At 46.4% G+C, this 18,921-nt stretch overlaps 1 protein-coding gene across 1 annotated transcript in view; it reads right to left on the reverse strand.

Moving 5' to 3' along the window:
• Positions 1 to 16,821, reverse strand: part of CNTN1 (contactin 1) — a 232,856-nt gene extending 216,035 nt beyond the window's left edge. The window contains exon 1 of the mRNA XM_040410854.1: positions 16,729 to 16,821. The gene's annotated coding sequence lies outside the window, so the exon portion shown is untranslated. The remainder of the gene's footprint in view (positions 1 to 16,728) is intronic.
• Between the last annotated feature and the right edge of the window lie 2,100 nt (positions 16,822 to 18,921).

The following is an 18,921-nucleotide window of genomic DNA, read 5'->3' on the forward strand; positions in this document are numbered from 1 at the left end:
CCCTGAACACTGACCCCCCCCACAGTGCCCCGTCCCTTAAAATTGGACCTCCACAACAGCCCACCCCCTTAACTTTGACCTTTACAGCAGCCTTCCCCTTTAACAGTGACTTTCAGAGCATACCACCCCCTTGACAGTGACCTCCACAGGGGCGTGCCCCCTTAACAGTGGCCTTTACTGGATCGGGGGCGTGTCCTTTTGAACAGCTCACTGTAAGACAGCTGCACTGAACTGTCTGAGTGTGATCTGCAGGGAGAAAGTCACCCTCTGTCCCATCCCTGCAGCTGACAGAAGTTGATGTCTACCTTCATTTTTTCAATCCACGTCGGCTCAGGAGTGGGATGGGGCCTGGCCTAACCATATCTGGGCGTGGCTTAGCGGGACTTGGGGCAGGGTTTTAAGTCTTTGAGGGTGGACACATTGTGGCAGGGGACGTGTCTGGGCTCCTTCCTGCAAGAGTGACGCCCCTCTGGGCACCTTACTGGCTCATTTGCATACCAGATCAACTGGATTTTCAGAGGATAAAAACATCTATTGCTGGAACAAAGGCACATCTTGAAATAAGGTGGTACTAAGTGCTATTAGGCCATGGCTTTACTTCAATAGCAATTATCCTTGTGACAGATTTCCTTTAAAGCTGACCTACAGCAGTGAAGAAAAATGGCTGGGTTGTTATGGAAACCTGGAGTAAAACTGTGTATGTGGAGACTGGAGGACCTGCGAGCTTCTATTGGCTGATAAGGGTCATGTGACCAAGCTTCTATTGGCTAATGCATTTTTTGGGAATATCTCAGGAACGGTACACCTGATGTACCTGTGTGCCAAATTTCGTGATTGTAAATGTGACGGTGCAGATTCCTTTAGCGGACATACATACATACAGTACCTACACTCAGCTTTATATATTAGTTTTACTGGCACATTAGGGGGGCTCTTGTTACTGGCACATTGGGGGAACTCTTGTTACTGGCACATTGGGGGGTCTCTTGTTACTGGCACATTGGGGGAGCTCGTGTTACTGGCACATTGGGGGAGCTTGTGTTACTGGCACATTGGGGGGCTCTTGTTACTGGCACATTGGGAGGGCGCTTGTTACTGGCACGTGATGGGGGGCTCTTATTACTGGCACGTGATGGGGGGCTCTTATTACTGGCACGTGATGGGGGGCTCTTATTACTAGCACGGGATGGCGGGCTCTTATTACTGGCACGTGATGGGGGGCTCTTATTACTGGCACGTGATAGGGGGCTCTTATTACTGGCACGTGATGGGGGGCTCTTATTACTGGCACATGATGGAGGGCTCTTATTACGGGCACATGATGGGGGGGCTCTTGTTACTGGCACATGATGGGGGGCATCTATGGGGGCACATTTTACTGGCACATGATTGGGGGCACATTTTACTGGCACATGATTGAGGGCATATTTTATTGGCACATGATTGGGGGCACTTCTTACTAGCACATTATTGGTGGGCACTATAGGGGCATCTACTGAGGCCACAAAGAAGGGGTATTTTATATGGGGGGCTCTGTACAGTAGCATTTTATACTGGGACACATTATGGTGGGTACTATGGGGAAGGGGGGAGAGGAGTACTATGGGGTCATCTACGGGGGGCACTAAGAAGGGGTATTTTATACTTGCAAGTTATAGGGGACACTGAGGGCATCTACTGGGGCACTATATATGGGGCATTTTAAACTGGTACATTATGGGGGCATTTACTGGGGGCACTATTTAGGGGAATTTTATACTGGCACATAATGAGGGCTACGGGGGGGTTTAAAAATGAAAATTTATGTCATTTTAAAGTTTCTGATCCCCGAGGTCACGGACCGCGGACATCAGAAACTTCCAACAGAGCTGCAAACCGCAAGTCTGAATTGAACTGTGGTTTACAGCGATCGCTGATACGGGGGGGGGGGGTCACAGGACATTGGCCCAGGGTGCCTGCTGAATGATTTCAGCAGGCACCCAGTGCGGCAGGCAGTGATCGGAAATACACATGACGTACCGGCACGTCATGTGTCCTTAAGTACCGGGACATCATGACGTACTGGTACGTCATTTGTCCCCAACAGGTTAAATTAAGTTTAAACGTTTAATTAGGGTTACGGAGGTAAATGTTTTAATAAAAAACTGCATGTGAGAATAACGGGGTACAATCTGAATTTAGCTGAGGGGAAGATCAGAAGCAATGTCAGAAATATTACTTTACTAAAAGAATAGTAGATGATCAGACCAGGCTTCCAGCAGATGGAAAATCTACAGTAAATTAAATAAAAAATGCCTGGTATCAACACATTTCTATACTAAGATAAGCGGGACCAAAAAACATGAATTCTTAACTCTTGGTCAGACCACCTTAGGCTACTTTCACACTAGCGCTTGGGGCTCCGCTTGTGAGTTCCGTTTGAAGGCTCTCACAAGCGGCCCCCGAACTGATCCGATGCGTGGATGTGGATCCGCTCAGAATGCATCAGTCTGGCACCGTTTGGCCTCCGCTCCGCTCAGCAGGCGGACACCCGAACGCAGCTTGCAGCGTTTTTGTGTCCGCCTGGCCGTGCGGAGCCAAACTGATCCGTCCAGACTTACAATGCAAGTCAATGGGGACGGATCCGTTTGACGTTGACACAATATGGTGCAATTTCAAACGGATCCGTCCCCCATTGACTTTCAATGTAAAGTCAGGAGTCTCTATTAACCGCCTCCGGACCGCCTAACGCAGGATCGCGTTCCGGAGGCGGCAGCCCTGCGCACAGTCACGCATCTACGCGTCATCTCGCGAGACGCGAGATTTCCTGTGAACGCGCGCACACAGGCGCGCGCGCTCACAGGATCGGAAGGTAAGCGAGTGGATCTCCAGCCTGCCAGCGGCGATCGTTCGCTGGCAGGCTGGAGATGTGATTTTTTTAACCCCTAACAGGTATATTAGACGCTGTTTTGATAACAGCGTCTAATATACCTGCTACCTGGTCCTCTGGTGGTCCCCTTTGTTTGGATCGACCACCAGAGGACACAGGTAGATCAGTAAAGTAGCACCAAACACCACTACACTACACTACACCCCCCCCCCCGTCACTTATTAACCCCTTATTAGCCCCTGATCACCCCTGATCACCCCATATAGACTCCCTGATCACCCCCCTGTCATTGATTACCCCCCTGTCATTGATTACCCCCCTGTAAAGCTCCATTCAGACGTCCGCATGATTTTTACGGATCCACTGATAGATGGATCGGATCCGCAAAACGCATACGGACGTCTGAATGGAGCCTTACAGGGGCGTGATCAATGACTGTGGTGATCACCCCATATAGACTCCCTGATCACCCCCCTGTCATTGATTACCCCCCTGTCATTGATTACCCCCCTGTCATTGATTACCCCCCTGTAAAGCTCCATTCAGACGTCCGCATAATTTTTACGGATCCACTGATAGATGGATCGGATCCGCAAAACGCATACGGACGTCTGAATGGAGCCTTACAGGGGCGTGATCAATGACTGTGGTGATCACCCCATATAGACTCCCTGATCACCCCCCTGTCATTGATTACCCCCCTGTCATTGATCACCCCCCTGTAAAGCTCCATTCAGATGTCCGCATGATTTTTACGGATCCACTGATAGATGGATCGGATCCGCAAAACGCATACGGACGTCTGAATGGAGCCTTACAGGGGAGTGATCAATGACTGTGGTGATCACCCCATATAGACTCCCTGATCACCCCCCTGTCATTGATTACCCTCCTTTCATTGATTACCCCCCTGTAAAGCTCCATTCAGACGTCCGCATGATTTTTACGGATCCACTGATAGATGGATCGGATCCGCAAAACGCATACGGACGTTTGAATGGAGCCTTACAGGGGAGTGATCAATGACTGTGGTGATCACCCCATATAGACTCCCTGATCACCCCCCTGTCATTGATTACCCCCTTGTCATTGATTACCCCCCTGTAAAGCTCCATTCAGACGTCCGCATGAATTTTACGGATCCACTGATAGATGGATCGGATCCGCAAAACGCATACGGACGTCTGAATGGATCCTTACAGGGGCGTGATCAATGACTGTGGTGATCACCCCATATAGACTCCCTGATCACCCCCCTGTCATTGATTACCCCCCTGTAAAGCTCCATTCAGACATCCGCATGATTTTTACGGATCCACTGATAGATGGATTGGATCCGCAAAACGCATACGGACGTCTGAATGGAGCCTTACAGGGGCGTGATCAATGACTGTGGTGATCACCCCATATAGACTCCCTGATCACCCCCCCCTGTCATTGATTACCCCCCTGTCATTGATCACCCCCCTGTAAAGCTCCATTCAGACGTCCGCATGATTTTTACGGATCCACTGATAGATGGATCGGATCCGCAAAACACATACAGGCGTCGCCCTGGAGCCTTCCAGGGGGGGTGATCACCCCATATAGACTCCCTGATCACCCCCCTGTCATTGATCACCCCCCCTGTCAATGATCATCCCCCCTGTCAGGCTGCATTCAGATGTCCGTATGATTTTTACGGATCCACGGATACATGGATCGAATCCGCAAAACACATACGGACATCTGAATGGAGCCTTATAGGGGGGTGATCAATGACAGGGGGGTGATCACCCCATATAGACTCCCTGATCACCCCCCTGTCATTGATCACCCCCCTGTCATTGATCACCCCTCTGTAAGGCTCTATTCAGACATTTTTTTGGCCCAAGTTAGCAGAAATTATTATTTTTTTCTTACAAAGTCTCATATTCCACTAACTTGTGTCAAAAAATAAAATCTCACATGAACTCACCATACCCCTCACGGAATCCAAATGCGTAAAATTTTTTAGACATTTATATTCCAGACTTCTTCTCACGCTTTAGGGCCCCTAGAATGCCAGGGCAGTATAAATACCCCACATGTGACCCCATTTCGGAAAGAAGACACCCCAAGGTATTCCGTGAGGGGCATATTGAGTCCATGAAAGATTGAAATTTTTGTCCCAAGTTAGCGGAAAGGGAGACTTTGTGAGAAAAAAATAAATAAAATCAATTTCCGCTAACTTGTGCCAAAAAAAAAAAATTCTATGACCTCGCCATGCCCCTCATTGAATACCTTAGGGTGTCTTCTTTCCAAAATGGGGTCACATGTGGGGTATTTATACTGCCCTGGCATTCTAGGGACCCTAAAGCGTGAGAAGAAGTCTGTGATCCAAATGTTTAAAAATGCCCTCATAAAAGGAATGTGGGCCCCTTTGCGCATCTAGGCTGCAAAAAAGTGTCACACATCTGGTATCGCCGTACTCAGGAGAAGTTGGGCAATGTGTTTTGGGGTGTCATTTTACATATACCCATGCTGGGTGAGATAAATATCTTGGTCAAATGCCAACACATTTGGGCCCCTAGAATGCCAGGGCAGTATAACTACCCCACAAGTGACCCCATTTTGGAAAGAAGACACCCCCAGGTATTTCGTGATGGGCATAGTGAGTTCATGGAAGTTTTTATTTTTTGTCACAAGTTAGTGGAATATGAGACTTTGTAAGGAAAAAAAAATAATAATAAATCATCATTTTCCACTAACTTGTGACAAAAAATATAAAATTCTAGGAACTCGCCATGCCCCTCACGGAATACCTTGGGGTGTCTTCTTTCCAAAATGGGGTCACTTGTGGGGTAGTTATACTGCCCTGGCATTCTAGGGGCCCAAATGTGTGTTAAGGAGTTTGAAATCAAATTCTGTAAAAAATGGCCGGTGAAATCCGAAAGGTGCTCTTTGGAATGTGGGCCCCTTTGCCCACCTAAGCTTCAAAAAAGTGTCACACATCTGGTATCTCCGTATTCAGGAGAAGTTGGGCAATGTGTTTTGGGGTGTCTTTTTACATATACTCATGCTGGGGGAGAGAAATATCTCGGCAAAAGACAACTTTTCCCATTTTTTTATACAAAGTTGGCATTTGACCAAGATATTTATCTCACCCATCATGGGTATATGTAAAATGACACCCCAAAACACATTCCCCAACTTCTCCTGAGTACGGCGATACCACATGTGTGGCACTTTTTTGCAGCCTAGGTGGGCAAAGGGGCCCACATTCCAAAGAGCACCTTTCGGATTTCACCGGTCATTTTTTACACATTTTGATTTCAAACTACTTACCACACATTTGGGCCCCTAGAATGCCAGGGCAGTATAACTACCCCACAAGTGACCCCATTTTGGAAAGAAGACACCCCAAGGTATTCGCTGATGGGCATAGTGAGTTCATGGAAGTTTTTATTTTTTGTCACAAGTTAGTGGAATATGAGACTTTGTAAGAAAAATAAATAAAATAAAAAATCATAATTTTCCACTAACTTGTGACAAAAAATAAAAAATTCTAGGAACTCGCCATGCCCCTCACGGAATACCTTGGGGTGTCTTCTTTCCAAAATGGGGTCACTTGTGGGGTAGTTATACTGCCCTGGCATTCTAGGGGCCCAAATGTGTGGTAAGGAGTTTGAAATCAAATTCTGTAAAAAATGGCCGGTGAAATCCGAAAGGTGCTCTTTGGAATGTGGGCCCCTTTGCCCACCTAAGCTGCAAAAAAGTGTCACACATCTGGTATCTCCGTATTCAGGAGAAGTTGGGGAATGTGTTTTGGGGTGTCATTTTACATATACCCATGCTGGGTGAGAGAAATATCTTGGCAAAAGACAACTTTTCCCATTTTTTTATACAAAGTTGTCTTTTGCCAAGATATTTCTCTCACCCAGCATGGGTATATGTAAAATGACACCCCAAAACACATTCCCCAACTTCTCCTGAGTACGAAGATACCACATGTGTGACACTTTTTTGCAGCCTAGGTGGGCAAAGGGGCCCACATTCCAAAGAGCACCTTTCGGATTTCACAGGTCATTTTTTACAGAATTTGATTTCAAACTCCTTACCACACATTTGGGCCCCTAGAATGCCAGGGCAGTATAACTACCCCACAAGTGACCCCATTTTGGAAAGAAGACACCCCAAGGTATTCGCTGATGGGCATAGTGAGTTCATGGAAGTTTTTATTTTTTGTCACAAGTTAGTGGAATATGAGACTTTGTAAGAAAAAAAAAAAATCATAATTTTCCACTAACTTGTGACAAAAAATAAAAAATTCTAGGAACTCGCCATGCCCCTCACGGAATACCTTGGGGTGTCTTCTTTCCAAAATGGGGTCACTTGTGGGGTAGTTATACTGCCCTGGCATTCTAGGGGCCCAAATGTGTGGTAAGGAGTTTGAAATCAAATTCTGTAAAAAATGGCCGGTGAAATCCGAAAGCTGCTCTTTGGAATGTGGGCCCCTTTGCCCACCTAAGCTGCAAAAAAGTGTCACACATCTGGTATCTCCGTATTCAGGAGAAGTTGGGGAATGTGTTTTGGGGTGTCATTTTACATATACCCATGCTGGGTGAGAGAAATATCTTGGCAAAAGACAACTTTTCCCATTTTGTTATACAAAGTTGTCTTTTGCCAAGATATTTCTCTCACCCAGCATGGGTATATGTAAAATGACACCCCAAAACACATTCCCCAACTTCTCCTGAGTACGAAGATACCACATGTGTGACACTTTTTTGCAGCCTAGGTGGGCAAAGGGGCCCACATTCCAAAGAGCACCTTTCGGATTTCACAGGGCATTTTTTACAGAATTTGATTTCAAACTCCTTACCACACATTTGGGCCCCTAGAATGCCAGGGCAGTATAACTACCCCACAAGTGACCCCATTTTGGAAAGAAGACACCCCAAGGTATTCGCTGATGGGCATAGTGAGTTCATGGAAGTTTTTATTTTTTGTCACAAGTTAGTGGAATATGAGACTTTGTAAGAAAAGAAAAAAAAAAAAGAAAAATCATCATTTTCCGCTAACTTCTGACAAAAAAGTAAAAAGTTCTATGAACTCACTATGCCCATCAGCGAATACCTTAGGGTGTCTACTTTCCGAAATGGGGTCATTTGTGGGGTGTTTGTACTGTCTGGCCATTGTAGAACCTCAGGAAACATGACAGGTGCTCAGAAAGTCAGAGCTGCTTCAAAAAGCGGAAATTCACATTTTTGTACCATAGTTTGTAAACGCTATAACTTTTACCCAAACCATTTTTTTTTTACCCAAACATTTTTTTTTTATCAAAGACATGTAGAACAATAAATTTAGAGCAAAATTTATATATGGATCTCGGTTTTTTTGCAAAATTTTACAACTGAAAGTGAAAAATGTCATTTTTTTGCTAAAAAATCGTTAAATTTCGATTAATAACAAAAAAAGTAAAAATGTCAGCAGCAATGAAATACCACCAAATGAAAGCTCTATTAGTGAGAAGAAAAGGAGGTAAAATTCATTTGGGTGGTAAGTTGCATGACCGAGCAATAAACGGTGAAAGTAGTGTAGGTCAGAAGTGTAAAAAGTGGCCTGGTCTTTCAGGGTGTTTAAGCTATGGGGGCTGAGGTGGTTAATATACCATCAGATCTGAGTTTTCTCCAATCCAATGGTATATATTAACTTGAAGCGTCCCCATCACCATGGGAACGCCTCTATGTTAGAATATACCATCGGATTTGAGTTACATCGTGAAACTCAGATCCGACAGTATATTCTAACACAGAGGCGTTCCCAATTAAATATGACCAGTGCGGCCTCCCCCTCCCTCCCTCCCCAGTATTAAATATGACCAGTGCGGCCTCCCCCTCCCTCCCTCCCCAGTATTAAATATGACCAGTGCGGCCTCCCCCTCCCTCTATATTCATTGGTGGCCCGGCCAGTGCGGATTCCAAGTATTGTGACCAGTGTGGCCTCCCCTCTCCCCCCCCCTAATTAAAATCACCCCCCCTTCATCATTGGTGGCAGCGAAGAGTACCGATCGGAGTCCCAGTTTAAATCGCTGGGGCTCCGATCGGTTACCATGGCAGCCAAGACGCTATTGCAGTCTTGGCTGCCATGGTTACTTAGAAACAAATACAAGCATTATACTTACCTGAAGAGCTGCGATGTTTGTATCCGGCCGGGAGCTCCTCCTACTGGTAAGTGAAAGGTCTGTGCGGCGCATTGCCTATAGCACAGACCTTTCACTTACCAGTAGGAGGAGCTCCCGGACGGACACAGACATCGCAGCTCCAAAGGTAAGTATAATGCTTGTATTTGTTGCTAAGTAACCATGGCAGCCAAGACTGCAATAGCGTCTTGGCTGCCATGGTAACCGATCGGAGCCCCAGCGATTTAAACTGGGACTCCGATCGGTACTCTCCGCTGCCACCAATGATGGGGGGGGTGATTTTAATTAGGGGGGGGGGGGAGAGGGGAGGCCGCACTGGTCACAATACTTGGAATCCGCACTGGCCGGGCCACCAATGAATATAGAGGGAGGGGGAGGCCGCACTAGTCATATTTAATACTGGGGAGGGAGGGAGGGGGAGGCCGCACTGGTCAAATTTAATACTGGGGAGGGAGGGAGGGAGGGGGAGGCCGCACTGGTCATATTTAATACTGGGAACGCTTCTGTGTTTAGAATATACTGTCGGATCTGAGTTTTCCGAAGTGAAAAATCAGATCTGAAATAAACAGTTATGCAAACAGATCCGTTCTGAACGGATGCAAGCGTTTGCATTATAGGAGCGGATCCGTCTGTGCAGACACCAGACGGATCCGCTCCTAACGCAAGTGTGAAAGTAGCCTTAGATAACACTTTTATGGATTGCCTAAGGTCAGTTTATTAAGGCTTAGTGTCCTTTAAGAAAATAAAATTCTAGTCCCTCTATGTAATTTAAAATTACATTTTAACCTTTGCAACATTTTTCTGTAAGATACTGTACTGTGCTAAAACTATAAGAAAAAGGGCAGGGAAAATACAGTGGTCTATATTGTACCTATTTAAATATTTATAATGACCACTTGTATAAAGGTAACAATGCTTTCATGTTTATTAATAAAGCCTAAAATATATCGGTGCTGATATTAACGTTCTAACCAGACCCTTGCAAATGGTTTTACCATGTTCTAATGTTATATTGGCATATCAATAGCGTATTCCACTTCATTCTGGTGGGGGCAGAGATGACCTATGGGACTTTCACTGATCTGTCTCTTTCAGTGACAGTTTTATACACTGTTACTTCATGTAAAACGTGTAATTTATTTATTTAAATCTCTGCTCTTTCTATGCTTAGCGGTCATGTGGGTGGTCCTACTCAATGACTGACAGCTATCTCTGGATAACTATTATAGGAAGGCACAAGGGTCTGTCATTGACGGAAGGTATGTGTCACAGAGATTCCTGGCCTCGGTGAGGTAAGAGTCGGTAATTTCATGTGTCAGCGGCAGCTAGTGCTGGCTGATATGGTTTTGCTATTTAGTATGGCTGTAAAGCCGTCCGGGCCGGCTCTTACTGGGAGAAGCCAAAGTGCAGGGTGGGTGGCTTCTCCCTACGTTCCAGGCCGGGTCTTGGTTTGGGCTATAAAACACAGGCAGCACTGTCAGGTGGCAGGAATCTACTCCTCTCTGACAGTGGAGCTCTGTCAGTCTATGTGTTGGGACCTGGGAGTTTGGGCCTGGGTAAAGGCCTGCTAACTTGTTGGCGTGAGAGCAGGTGGTTTCTGCTATGTCCAAGGACTTCTGCATTGCTGCATGGTGTGAACAAACACCAGACTCAAGGTGTTTTCCTCGAAACTGACTTTTGTTTTGCTTATCCTTATGTGTGAATAAACACTGAACTGTTTAAGTTAAAGACGTTGTCGTTGCCTCTATACTGCGTCCACAAGCCTGTCTACCAGAGCAAATCCCCACAATTGGTGTCGGATGCGGGCAAACGCAGTGAGGCAGGCCTGTTCTTGTTTTCCCAGGCACAAGTGCATGTCCTACATTAAGCCGGCAAGGTTACGACCCGTGTCCCCTGACAAAAAGGAGACGGTCGTGAAGGCCGTCGTGGAGGCTAACTTACAGCAGCTGGAGGCTAACAAGCAGCAGCAGGAAACTAACAAGCTGCTATTGCAACATGTGATGGCATTGCAAGCGGCAGGAGCTTTCCTGAACGTCCACGATGCCCGGAAAGCTGTCCGTGCGGCGATGCCTAAGATGACCCCCTCAGATGACATTGAGACCTATATGGCGGTGTTCGAAAAGGTGGCCGTGAGGGAAAAGTTACCCCGAGACCAGTGGGCTGAGGTCGTCGATCCGTTCCTGGAGTCTGGCCCCAGCAAGTTTTTTTCGATCTTCCCGATGATCAAGCGGCCGACTACCTGACCATAAAAGGTGAGATCCTGGTGAGACTGGGGGTGAATGTGTTGTTCCGGGCCCAGCAAGTGCATGGGTTCTTTTGGGAGGGGGCCAGTCAAACCCCGGAAATATCCACCCCAGACCCGGCGGCCGGTGCCAGCCAAACCCACCCGGGACGTACCCCCTGTAGACCCAGCCCCCGGTGGTCTGCTGGCAATGTCAGGAGCTTGGACACATAAGGGCCGACTGTCCCCATCGGGGTGAACCCATGGACACTAACTATGGCTACCGCCACTCATTATATGCCAGGAAGTTGTGTGCCAAAGGAACTTCCAAGACTATAGACAATAGCCACCTGTGCCAGGTGGAAGTGGGGGACACTCTGGCGGAGGCTCTGCTGGATTCAGGGAGCCTTGTGTCCCTGGTAAGAGCTGCCCTGGTACGGCCCACCGAGTATACTGGCCGAAAGGTCGGCGTAGTGTGTATTCATGGAGACTTAAAGGACTATCCCACCGCCCTGGGCTCTCTATCAACGGTGGCCGGCAGGTTGACTCATGAGGTGGCCGTCGCCACAAAATTACAGTATGAACTCATAATTGGGAGAGACTTCCCCAGTTTCCTGGCACTATGGCCAGATGTGGAAAGTTACCGGTACCCGGGAGACAGACGCAACTCTAGCAGAGTGGCCCAACTCAGGGGGGAGACTAGAACCCTGGGAACCTGAGTCCAAAGGGCCAGCGGTAGGGGTGACCGCCACTTCGATGGAAGAGGGGGAGACAACCCCGCTAAGTGTGATGGTGGTAGACGTGGAGGACTTGCCGCCGGGTCCGGAGTTGGCAGACCTCAATGTCTCCGGAGATCATTTTGGTACAGCGCAGCACCAGGACCCGACTCTATCCCGAACCTGGGAGAATGTGGCAGTAGTTGAGGGTGAGCCGCAACAAACGGGGGCCGAGTCTATGTTCCCCCGTTTTGTGGTTCAGCAGGCTAATGCTCCAGCTAGGTGTCATCGAGGAGTCAAAAAGTGAATGGGCGAGTCCGATAGTCTTAATACCCAAGCCGGATGGGACATTGCGGTTCTGTAACGACTTCTGCAAACTGAATGAGGTGTCCAAGTTTGACGCATATCCCATGCCCCTAGTAGATGAGCTTATTGAGAAGTTAGGCCAAGCCTGGTATTTTTCTGTGTTGGACCTCACCAAACGGTACTGGAACTGGGAACTGTTTAAGTTAAAGATGTTGTCCTTGCCTCTATACTGCGTTCGCAAGCCTGTCTACCAGAGCAAATCCCCACCCACACTATGCATACACGGAAGGCTGTGCCTGGTTTAACAGTGGATTTCCTGGTGACAGATTCCCTTTTCATTAAAAAAATACTTCTGCTTAAGCCTGCCACTAGGGGGAGCTCACTGTATTCAAATTTATACAGCTGTATTTAAAGGTGTTGGCCATGAATGACATGTCTACTCATTTCAGGTCTTGGATTTTATTTCTTCTTTTATAGATTCAAACTTATACCTTTGTATGATATGTTTTTGTGGGTGTTCTTTACTTCTATGTAAAGAATTATGAAAAAAAAAAAAAAGGTTGTGCTGCACTGTTTGTACAACAATCTTCTCAGTGGTGCCTTGTCTCATGCTGTCCTTAGACTGCAGCACGAAGGACATATTTCAAACGTTTTAGGGGTTTAAAGTACATGAGCCTAACGACAAGTGTATTTTATAGCAAAAAAGAATAATCACTGTAACATTATGAAGCACTGTCAAAATGCACTGATGAGATTGGGCAACACTACTTAACCCCTTCCCGACCGCCCCGCATAAAAATAGTTGGCAGTCGGGCATTTAAAAATGGTGCCAGCTCCATTTGTGTGTTTCATACAGCAGACACCTGCAGCCAATGTCCACGAACGGCGGTAATGCATCTGGAAGGCGCACGCTTCCCGGTATGCTTCGGCTCGCCCAGGCAGAGATCAGGAGAGCCGGAGCGTGTTTCCAGCAGCCCCTGTGCTCCTATGAGACAGGAGGCTGCTGCTTAGTAATTTCTATGGAGCCCCTGATAGATCTCTATTAAGGTGAATAGGACAAGGGAAGAAAAGATCCCAGGTTCTAGCCCTAAGGGGGGGAAATAGTTATTAAATAAAAAGTAAAAAAAAAAAAAGGTTAAAAAAAACAAACACCAAAATATTAAGTTTAAATCTCCCCCTTTCCCAATTTTACATATAAACAATAAATAAATATTACATATCGCCACACCCAAAAATGTGCGAACTGTTAAAATATTTTAAAATATCTCCTATGCGGTGAACGCCGTAACAGAAAAAAAAAAAAATTGCAATTTGACATTTTTTAGTCACCTTGTCCCGACAAAAATTAGGATCAGACTGTTCTATTATGGTCCAGACGTTCCATAAAATGTGGAATGCACGCGGCTTTTTTTTTTTTTTTTACGTGGTATCGCGTATAGCAATACTTTTTTATAGTATAGAAATCGAGTCAAAATTTTGGTATCGTGACAACCCTAGGTAAGTAAGACATGTGTGTTTTTTTGTTTTTTATACCGTAATTATATGTAAAAAATTTTATTTGCCGACAAATTTTTTCAGGTTAGGAGCCAATGGCTCCTTGATATTTTTTTTTGTCTGTAGCCCTGTCATGTAGAATACTTTAGGAAACTTTGACCTAGCTGAACTCCTAAACAGGTAAAGATAGGTCAAACTTGAGACGTTCCAGTGTGTTCCAGAGTAAATTCTAGCCAAGACTGATATCTCACATGACCCCCTTCCCATTAGAAAAACCCGAGTGGAACTCAATATGGCGCATTTCAAAATGGTAGAAACGTTTCCATAACCTAATAATGCAACCTTCCTTCTAATTAATAGACATTGGAAGTCATTTTTTTTTTTACACCAGTTAAAAGGGTGTGTCCAGAATTTTGCCTCCCCTTGTATTAGCATAAAACTACACCTGCTCATAGTAGGCATAGATTTTATTTTCTATCTTTACGACAGAGCAAGATGCACCAAATGTATTACTTAAAGGGGTTATCCCATGATTAATGTAAAAAATGAAAATCAGATATCATATAGGACATGACAACCTCTTCCTAACAAAGCTAGAACCAGCCCTGTACCTCACATGGATCCAGAGATCTCCCCATTCATTGCTCTTCTAGATTTATATCAAGCTGAAAGCTCAAGGGGAGGGTCTTTTCTGCTGCAGCTAAGGGGGCATGTCCATGCTCTACCTATCACAGCTCAGGAGGCGTGTCCATGCTCTCCCTATCACAGCTAAGGGGGTGTGTCTCAGCTCTACCTATCACAGCTCAGGAGGCAGTTGGAGGATGAAACTGAGCATGTGCAGCCTTCTCAGTGAGCAGGACAAAGAAATAAGAAAAAAATCTAACAGCAGGTGGCGCTATACAGAAACATTTAATTGAATAACTCAGCGACTATGCCAAATTTTTAATGACATGCAATTACAAAAGTAACATGCAATTACAAAAGTATTCAGATCCAGGGGCTGGTTTGAAAACGGTAGAATATTTTTCATGGGACAACCCCTTTAAGACGCGTTGAGCTTTTAAAGGGGTTTTCTGAGACTGGCGAGCTGGATAGGTTATCAGTATCTGATCACCCGGGATCCCTGCAGACCAGCTGTTTGACAAGGCACTCATAGCAGAGCAGCATCCTTCTCTCAGCTCACCAAGCACAGCGCTGTACATTGTATAGTGGCTGTGCTTGATATTGCAGCTCGGCCCCCTAGGCCACGTGTCCAGATAGGTGATCAGTATAAAAGTCGTAACCCTTCCCCACATGTTAATTCTACAAAGTTCCGTTTGAGACTGGTATATGGAACGGCAGTCTTACAAAATCTCCGCCACCATGTCCAGAAAGTGCATCTGCCTTCATACTTGCCGGCTCTATTGCCTGCTCATTGTCCAAGAAATCGTCCCCTCTAAGAGGCCTCATTGGCTCTAATATCATCTATTAAGACGTGCACAGTGGATGCTCCTCATCCAGAGGCCCTCTTCATAATTAGACCGTAATAAACCTCTTACTACAAGATTTCTACAGAGACCGCAGAGCTCCGTATGACATCTCCAGAGCTTACATCCGAGCATGAATATTTATACCGTCCTGACCACCATCCACATCTACGTCCTTTATCTGCTCCTTCTCTTAAGCTTCCCATTCCAATGACAGACATTCTCAAGAATATGTAAAATATTAATGACGAGGAGGCCATACATTTTTCCACAACAGACAACTCCACAACCAGCGGACTGCACTGAAATCCTTCCGTCGTTTCCTATGTAATTGACGTTCTTTGGGACTTCTCTATAATGTCAGCCTTAATTACTATACATTTCATGATGCTCTCCTAGAAATGAGCAGGGAACAATGGCACAAGGCCAGGAAGGGGCGGCACATGTCCTGGCCTAATGATGGAGGACAGAAGTATCTTGTGATGGCATCTGAACGTATTATAATAAAATCTGTATCAGCACAAAGGATACAACAGGGTCTAAATAAATACCAATGTGTGTAAATACAATATATCACATAATATATATAGCAATTTCTGCATCTTATGGTGTCGGGTAGGAATGGGTGTAACGTCCCTTTCCACATTGAACACTGTATAGGCACCAGTGGTTAATGTGGGAGGACAGGGGGGGTGGGGGGTAATATTTTAATAGTGACAGATGATTCCCTACTGAATGTCTTTCCTCGCCAGCAGGTGTGATGGTAACCAGCGGGGATTTCAGATCATGACACCGCACATAGATGTCCTACTATCATGTTACATCCAGGGGGACCCAGAGAAAGAGCTCTTCAGTGGTCACAATAATGGAGCAGATGCTGGGGGCTGATACAGAAGAGCGTCCGGGGAATTATAGGACTACAGTCCAAATTACAATCAGCGCCCTGTGATACGTGCCCACAATAAGCTGCATTTAGAGATGCCAGTATGGCCACCTATGTAAGACATTTGCAATTCAAGGGCGTCTTAATATTAAAAATCTACATTTCTGGGGATTGGAGGAAGCTTGCTGCGAGCGGAGAATTAATCTTCTTAGGGGAGAAGCGAGGGTGATTACTTCTGATCCCCAGCGTCAATCACAATGGACGGTATCGCCTACAACTGCAGTGGCACCCTGGTGCTCCACCTAAGGTGACACCTGGCCAACAAAGCCATCACCAGAAGAAGAAGAAAACGTACACCGAGAATTCTACTACAATCTGAAAAAAGACCTTTAGGGTGTGAGAGGCATTATGATTTTTCCTGGCACAGGGGAGGGGGCTTAGAATTAAATCCTGAGACATATCAGGACCTAATGGCGATATATCCCAGGCACCATCCAGGACTGGCTTTAGCATGGTCCATGCCAGTGACTGGCACTTGTCTATCCTGGGGCACTGGCTTCTGTCTATAGCCGTGTCAGCCACCCATATGCATTCCAGAAATGGGTCCTACCTTCCCGCTGCAGCAGCGCACTGTCACCGGAGGAGCTCGCAGCACCTGGGGAAGCCCCCTCCCACTGCTCTGCTTCGGTTTGCCCGCAGTCCCAGCCCAGCCAGCCCTCTCTGCAGCTCTGCGCCCTCCCCGTGCCGTTATTGGGAGGCGGGCGGACGGCTCGGCGGCCGCTGATTGGCTGGCAGTGATGTCATTCCACGCCGGCCGGAGGGGCGATGCTGCCCGCTGCAGTGTGTCCGCAGTCCCGGAGCAGCGGGCTCCTCAGCATCAGGGGGCTCTCCCGTCAAAGTCGTCTGGAAGGTTTCCAGTCATGGAGAGGTGAAGAGGATGCTACAATGGCGTCCCTCACGCACTTAAAGGGGGGCTCTTTCTTCATCATTCTCTTTACAGCCTATTGGCCACTTTTGGAAGCATTTTCTTTAGCTCCACTGTATATAAAATGAAGCCGCTGTATGGATGACAGGTGACTACTACCGCCCCTATAAAGATCAATGGCTTACTAATCAGTGGCATAACTAGAAATGACTGGGCTCCACAGCACATTTTTGAACGGCCCCTCCCAGCCACTTCTTCACAACCCCCCTCCTACCATGCAACCCCCACTCCCATGGCTAGCCAAGACTACGCTCTCAGACCAAGCCCGGCAGCCGCTCTGTCCGTTTCCTACACATATATACTCATTGTATAATACTGCAGAGGGGGCCATGACAATAAAATCTTTTAGTCTTCATCCTGGGTGGGCCCATTCTGGGTTCACGCCCCAAAACGGCTACTTCCCCTATATAGCTACCCCCCTGAATGGGACGCAATTTGGCACATCTAGATTTAGAAAAAACGGCTTAGTGGGAAAGGGGATGAGGCCTAATAGGTGCCAAAGTTCTGGCGTAAAATGATGTTTCAAAGATAGCCAACCAGTAGTTGGTATTGTTTAGAAGTGTCCATCTCTGCACCACATTTCTCATCCGGCCTGAGCCCCTGAGATACATCTGGTGCAGGGCTAGTCAGCCTATGTGATGTATCAAGTGCCCCGAGTGATTTTGGCATTTCTTTTTGTCGGGGGAGAAGGCATTTGTGTCAGACGATGATGCATTTGTGCCATTTTGACTGGATCAGATAAATTGTGGTCAAGGTTTTATTTTTAAACAGATTTATCACTGCAGAATTTTGACCTAAAGTCATCAGACCCCAAAAAGTCACAAGTGTACAGTGTTCCTCTGGTGGCGTACAGATTGTCGGAAACCTTTATAATAAATCAGGTTACAGTTTAGACCGAAAAATCCATCTGTTTTCCATACAACAAAAGGCTTGCGATATTATGTTAAAATTGAAGCAAAAAAAAAAAAAAAAAAAAACAAAACAAATGCAACCCAAGACAGACGAACCCAAAAAAATTGAGAGCAAAATGTTGCTGGCTAATACATTACCCCCCAGGTTCACGCCATCTCCAGGCTTGGTAAATGCACCACATTGTATGTAGTCGATTATTACTGTCCTCCTCCTGAGCACTGTAACCGTGGTCTGCGGGAGACAGCGTATTCCAATATTTATACACCGATCAGCATTATCTTATTACAATAACATCTGTAAAGGTCTGGGATAGGTTGAGAAGAAAGTGAGTAGTCCTTGAAGTTGGTGTGCTGGAAGCAGGAAAAATAAGCACGGATCTGAGCAACATTGGCCGGTTGTGATGGCTACATGACTGGGTCAGAGCATCTGCAGAATTGTGAGATGTTCCCAATATGCCATGGTTACTCCATATCAAAAGTGATCCAAGGGAGGACAACCAGTGAGCTAGTAAGAGAGTCACGAGTGCCCAAGGCTCATCGATGCGTGTGGTGAGTGACAGGTAGTCTACTCCCGTCCCATAGAAGAATTTCTGTAGAACAAACTGCTGAAAAGTTACTGCTGGCTTTGATAGAAAAATGTCAGAACATGCAGTGCATCACTGCTTGCCCCATATGTGGCTCTGTAGCCCCAGACCAGAGTGCCCATCCTGACTCCTTTCTATTTCAAAAGAGCCTACATTGGGCATGTGAGTAATGGAAGAAGATGGTCTGGTCTAAAGAATAATGTTTGTCGGCAGCTGGTTGTGTGTGCATCACTAGAGCCTTCTTCGGTGAATCGGGGATGTGTGCTGTCCATGGTCTCCACAGACTACACATGTGATGTATCCATTGACTTTAAGGGTACAAC

Source organism: Bufo bufo, chromosome 1, assembly GCF_905171765.1.
Source record: "Bufo bufo chromosome 1, aBufBuf1.1, whole genome shotgun sequence".
Classification (NCBI taxonomy): domain Eukaryota; kingdom Metazoa; phylum Chordata; class Amphibia; order Anura; family Bufonidae; genus Bufo; species Bufo bufo.